This window comes from Triturus cristatus, chromosome 4_1, assembly GCF_964204655.1.
Source record: "Triturus cristatus chromosome 4_1, aTriCri1.1, whole genome shotgun sequence".
Classification (NCBI taxonomy): Eukaryota; Metazoa; Chordata; class Amphibia; order Caudata; family Salamandridae; genus Triturus; species Triturus cristatus.
Window position 1 is genome coordinate 188,496,868 of NC_140585.1, and position 6,073 is coordinate 188,502,940.

General features: G+C 41.1%; 1 long non-coding RNA gene across 1 annotated transcript; it reads right to left on the reverse strand.

Moving 5' to 3' along the window:
- Positions 1-2,684: 2,684 nt before the first annotated feature.
- LOC146853919 (uncharacterized) lies at positions 2,685-4,219 on the reverse strand. Its single transcript, XR_014980731.1, has 5 exons — positions 4,155-4,219; positions 3,933-4,034; positions 3,672-3,832; positions 3,422-3,531; positions 2,685-2,987 (listed from the first exon to the last, which is right to left on the reverse strand). It is a non-coding gene; the product is annotated as an uncharacterized LOC146853919 (long non-coding RNA).
- Positions 4,220-6,073: the final 1,854 nt, after the last annotated feature.

Sequence of the window (6,073 nt, forward strand, 5' to 3'; positions counted from 1 at the left end):
CCCACAAAAAATCCTTCTCCTGGCACAACACGTCCCAGGTATACAAAACACCATGGCAGATCTGCTCAGCAGAGACACGCAGCAAATGCATGAATGGGAACTGCATCCACAAGTTCTTCACCCATTCTTTCACAAGTGGGGGCATCCTCAGATAGACCTCTTCGCCACCCACGAAAACAAAAAATGCCCAAGCTTCGCCGCCAGATCCCCACACCCATTGTCCAAAGGCAATGCGATATGGATGAACTGGTCAGGCAAATTTGCATACGCCTTTCCACCTCTCCCGCTAATTCCATTAGTGGTAAGGAAGCTATAACAGCACTCCCTCACACTCATTCTGGTAGCTCCAACATGGGCCAGGCAGTCGTGGTAAACCACACTACTACAGCTCTCAGTGGTACCACACCAAAAACTGCACCTGTCCCCATGCCTCCTAACCCAGAACCATGGAGAAATCAGACACCCGGACCCAGCTCAACTCAACCTTGCGATCTGGCTCCTGAAATCTTAGAATTTGGATACCTTAACCTTCCCCCTGATTGCATGAACATTATCAATGAAGCCAGACGTCCTACCACTCGAGCGTGACAATACAATCAATCCTTTAAATGTATCCATACAGCACATCATATGCTACCTGCTCCATCTTCAAAGGTGTAACCTGGCGTATTCATCCATCCGCCTACACCTAGCAGCAATTGCTGCTTACCTGCAAAACAGACAGCATTGATCACTTTTTAGAGTGCCTGCTATTAAAGCCTTCATGGAAGCCCTTAAAAGAGTAATTCCGCCCAGGGCACCACCCTCACCTGTGTGGAATCTTAACGTAGTTCTTACAAGGCTAATGGGTCCACCTTTCGAACCAATGCATAAATGTGAGCTACAGTTCCTTACTTGGAAGACAGCTTTCCTCGTAGCTATCACTTCCCTTAGAAGGGTTAGTGAAATACAAGCGTTCACTATACAAGAACCCTTTCTACAAATACATCACAGCAAGGTGATACTTCGCACAAATCCAAAATTTCTGCCTAAAGTCATTTCCCCCTTCCATCTCAATCAATCGGTGGAATTACCGTTTTTTTTCTCGCAACCTCAGTCTGTTGCGGAAAGGGCTCTACATACACTTGATGTGAAAAGGGCTTTGCTTTACTACATACAAAGAACGCAACCTTTCAGAAAGACTAAACAGTTGTTTGTCTCCTTCTCTCCACCGCATAAAGGCAACCCCATCTCAAAATCAGGGATAGCTAGGTGGATTGTAAAGTGCATACAAATTTGCTATCACAAAGCAAAAAGAACATTATCTGTTCCACCTAAAGCCCACTCTACAAGAAAGATAGGGGCTTCCATGGCTTTTCTAGGGAACATACCCTTAGATGACATCAAAGCAGCCACATGGTCAACACCGCACACCTTCACAAAACATTACTGTGTAGACGTGCACTCCAAACAACAAGCTAGTGTGGGCCAGGCTGTACTAAAGACACTGTTTCAAACCACTGCAACGGATACCGGTGGTCGCCGCTAGGGTTGGGTACTGCTATATAATCTATGCACAGTGTATTATCTGCAGCTCATATGCCTCGAACAGAATATGCTACTTACCAGTATGCATCTGTTCTTGGCATGTAGAGCTGCAGATCTATACACGCCCACCCGCCTCCCCGTCTACCTGTATCCGTTCCAGTCTATCTTATTTAGATACAACACACATGGGTTTCTTTACTATTATCACTACGCTCCATCTTTTCCCTGCTGGAGAAAAACAATCTGAGGATGGAGCCGAAGCCCATGCGCAGTACCGACCGAAGGAGGAGTCACCGAACTCGTGACTTCCAAAGATTGTCCAAGAAGAAAAACAAACTGCAAACATCCGGGCCCAACACCAGATGGCGATCTATGCACAGTGTATAGATCTGCAGCTCTCCATGCCAAGAACATATGCATACTGGTAAGTAGCATATTCCTTTTGTGCCACAATGTATCTGCACACATAGTCAGCACATGTTTCTTAATTTTGTTCTTTTCCTCGGATTTAGTCGGTACAACATAGGCAAGGTCAAACAACATTTCTCCTCGTATTTTTTGTGGTCAGACACTAGCACCAAGATAGTTGCCTTATACATACTCTTTACTCAGTTTGTTTCATGCACATTTTTGGCGGAGTCACCTAGAATTGGCCTGCAAGGGCAAGCCCAGTTGCCTACAGTGCCCACCATCAGTCCTGTAATTGCTAGTTCAGTTATGGGCAAACAACCCACAAATAATTAGGAAATTCCAATTTGGATCTCCCAAAAAATGTATCAACTTGAGGCTGGGTTTCCCCTTACGAGACCACAAGACAAGCACAGAATATCGACTATGTGCTTACCCAATGAGATGGTTCACGGTATTGAAGACTGTAACACCTGAGGGACAATTTTTGCCGCTTTCTATGGTTTCTGCCACAACACTCCCTTGATCTCCATCTTACCAGATATAGAATGAACAAGGGGCAGGTGCTGTATATATACTGCAATATAACAAGGGTACCCCTAATTTAGTTTCCTATATCAGGGTTTTAAAGCAAATATTTGTGAATTGATATATAGGAAACATATACTAAAAAGGTGAGGTAATATACAAACAAAAATCAACAGAAAAAACTTTATAGTCCCATTGACCAAGTATGACTACAGAAAGAATAATTTCTATTTATTTCTTTATTTCTTATTATTTTATACTTTTGCAACAAAAAGCCAATTCATTTTTCTCAGTATCTTTGTTTTCAAACATTCACTTTTATAGATACTGTTTCATTGCATGTTTTCTCAGAGTCTTTTTTTACAAACATTTACTCTTATAAATACTGCGTCATTGCCTATTTGGTCAAATAATTACATTACAATTCACATCAAACAAAAAGGGTTATTATTGAACATGGCTCTATTCAATCTACGCGCGTTTCGGCGTTCAGCCTTCCTCAGGTAGCCATAATTTCTTAACTCCTATAACATAATAAGAAAAGAAACAAACTATAATTGTTTGTATATACCAAATCACTCAAGTGCACATTTTATCAAAAAGAACTACACAAATCCTATTCATATATACATTTATATACATATTGTTTACACATAAAAACAGTCCATCTCCAATTGTGTTATCAAATCCAAAATGTTTTGTCGATCATAGTATATGACCTACGATGAATACCTCTATGGCCACCTATTCGTCTGCTGAATTTGTCCCCTTTACCAAAATTCCAGGATTTGTCTATAGAATAATCATAGACTTCATAGATGCAACTACAGCATCCAAAATACATATTTATATGATCAGTCAAATGCCAAATCTACGGCAAAGGTAACCTAAGGAACCGTGACATTATTTATAACCAGAATTGCCACATGTAGCAGGGGTAGACACAGGAACTGCCTACCTTATTTATGTCGATCTTGTGTTCACGATTCAGGTTTGTATGGTTGAGCTCAGGGTGTACAACGTGATCCTTTCTCTATCGTAAGTTAGCCACAATACTTCCCAACGTATCTATGAACAGAAAAACCAACCAACCATAATGAGTACTCCTGGCCCTCTTTAAACATAATAACTCCATCAACAATCGGGCTGAAATTAGTTCATATCCCCTTACTACATTTGTAACTGCATTAGCGTGTTACTATTGTTACCTCTGATTTATGACGTTCCAGGTTTCAGTTGAAATGAATACAATGTTCTCCCTAATTCTTTAAGATGTCCTGTTACTCCGTCTTTTGGGTCGATATATCTATGATTGCGTGGATTCAAACGAGACTATTGGGTAAATACAGTGCTGGTGACCCAGATATATCTAAAACGACAGAGACAAACAAAAGAAAGAATAAGTGAACCCTTCATTGAGGTGGGACCCATTGCAACGACCTAAACAAAAGCAGTATTTCTACACTTACTAATGGACGCTGGTATAGTCCAAATGTCCGTCGTCTAACCGCTCCCACAGATTTCAAAGCGTTTAGTGATCCACTTGCTTTTTAAGGATATAACCACGCCGTCTAAAGAAAAGCGCATACAATTAATGCTGCTCTTAAACGATGTAGTACCGAGAAAATACCTATCTTACGGTTCGTTTCGTATTTTCGGGCTATCTAAAAAAGCGGTCCCACTACACTTACCCGGTCACATTCATCTTCCATCAAACTGGATGCAACTGATTCAAAGTGAACTGTCGAGGTAGAAACGGGACTAAGCCCTGAGGAGTTCTATATAATCCCTGAACTCTTTGGTGATTGGCCAATTTCTATCAGCGTAACTTTGAAGCATCCAATGGCATGCATCAAAAGATAAATGCCATTTGCTGCTTCAAATGGATATATACGCCAGCGATATCTTACACTATGATCCTTCTTATTCAGAGAATCAAAGTATAATATTGAAATAAACATAACAAAGTACCCACTGGTGTACTCATGGGTATAGGGATAATACGGCTAGAAGAGTTATAAAGCCCCAACCTTAACAAGCTAAAACGAATATAAATAATAAGTGTATGGAGTCCCTTCCCATATACTTCACCAAAGGTTCTCTATGGCAGCGCCTCTGAAAGACATCCCAGATTGGGGACCTACAAATTTCTTGTGGAAAAAGCCCGTTAGCTATTATAGCGGAAGGCTTGACTCCACGGGATCTCATTATTCAACCCTCTTTTATATGTATCCAGAGAAAATATCCAATAAACCTCTCTCCTTTTGCGGATTTCAGTCCCTTGAGGTCCATTGGTATTCATTTTCTCTAGAATCAACCATCGAATGTCTTCTGTGGTGTTGTTGAAATCAATGAAGTGTTGTACCAGTGGCGCTTGTGATTTCTTCGTCCTGATCGCTGACCTGTGTTCTGTTAGGCATGTTGCCATTGATCTAGATGTCTCACCTACATAGGTTTTATTGCAGGGACACAAGACTGCGTAGATTATGTTTGTTGTTTTGCAGTTGGTCAAACTTTGTAGATCTATTTTGACTCCATTAATGGAGTATTGTTTCACTTCCAGTGCAAAATTACATGCAATACAAGACATGCATTTAAAATTCCCTTTTATGACAGGTAGTCCTCCAATAGTAGTCTGTATTGAGGTGGATATAACCTTTCGCATCCGGGACCTTGTTATTAAATCTTTTTCAAGGGGCAGGTGCTGGTCTGGATTTGGTAATTATACTAATGGGAAATTTTCCTGTGGTGTCCGCAATGATTCTGTCTAAAGTTAAAGGTGAAGCAGCGTCTCTGGCTATACACCAGCAGCTCGTGGCAGTCGCACCAGCCGATCATGAATGCAGGTTGCCTATAATTATTGCTAATGTATATCCATCCTTAGGACACAATATTTTAGAAACCAGACATTCCAAACCATATCTTGGCATACCTAGTGCAGACAAGGAAGCCAAGCTGGTTTGTGAGTATGTTTAAAAAACAAGGGATGGATCGAAACAACAACAAAAAGTTAAACCTCATGCAGGTTCTCTGCCCCAGGGTTTTCTGAGAAGCGATACAATTTTCACGATCACACTAAAATCGAAAGTCCAGACAGGTATCTGGTTCCTTATCCACGCTCTCTTTGTTCCTTCCATAAACTGTCTGACCAGCAGTGCGTGAAATCGAAAAGGGATACAGCACACTCGTCTGACGTGAAGATAAACCTCCTCAATATAGAGCCCCATTTCAGAAAAAGAATGTTGTGGCTTTAACTGTTAAATATGCCACAGACTTAAAAAACATCTCCTGAAGAGGAGTTGAGGGTGATTCTCCTTGACTGTGCGGCGGAAGTCACCATAGTGTACAGGAATCTTCAGGTGTTTCTGGTAGTGAGAGCAACTGATACCTTTGTTACAGTTGAGACCACAGATAGAAGCGTAGCTCCTCCAGATAGATTGCATCACTTAGATATTCAAATAGAAGGTGACGTCAAATGCACCATTAATGCAGTATTCAGGGAAAATGATACTTTGTTTTATGACATTCTGTTGGTAGAAGTCCATTGTCCCTCTCCGTTTGTACACGCATCCCCCCAAAGGAGAGGATGTTATATTTTCGTATTTTTCAT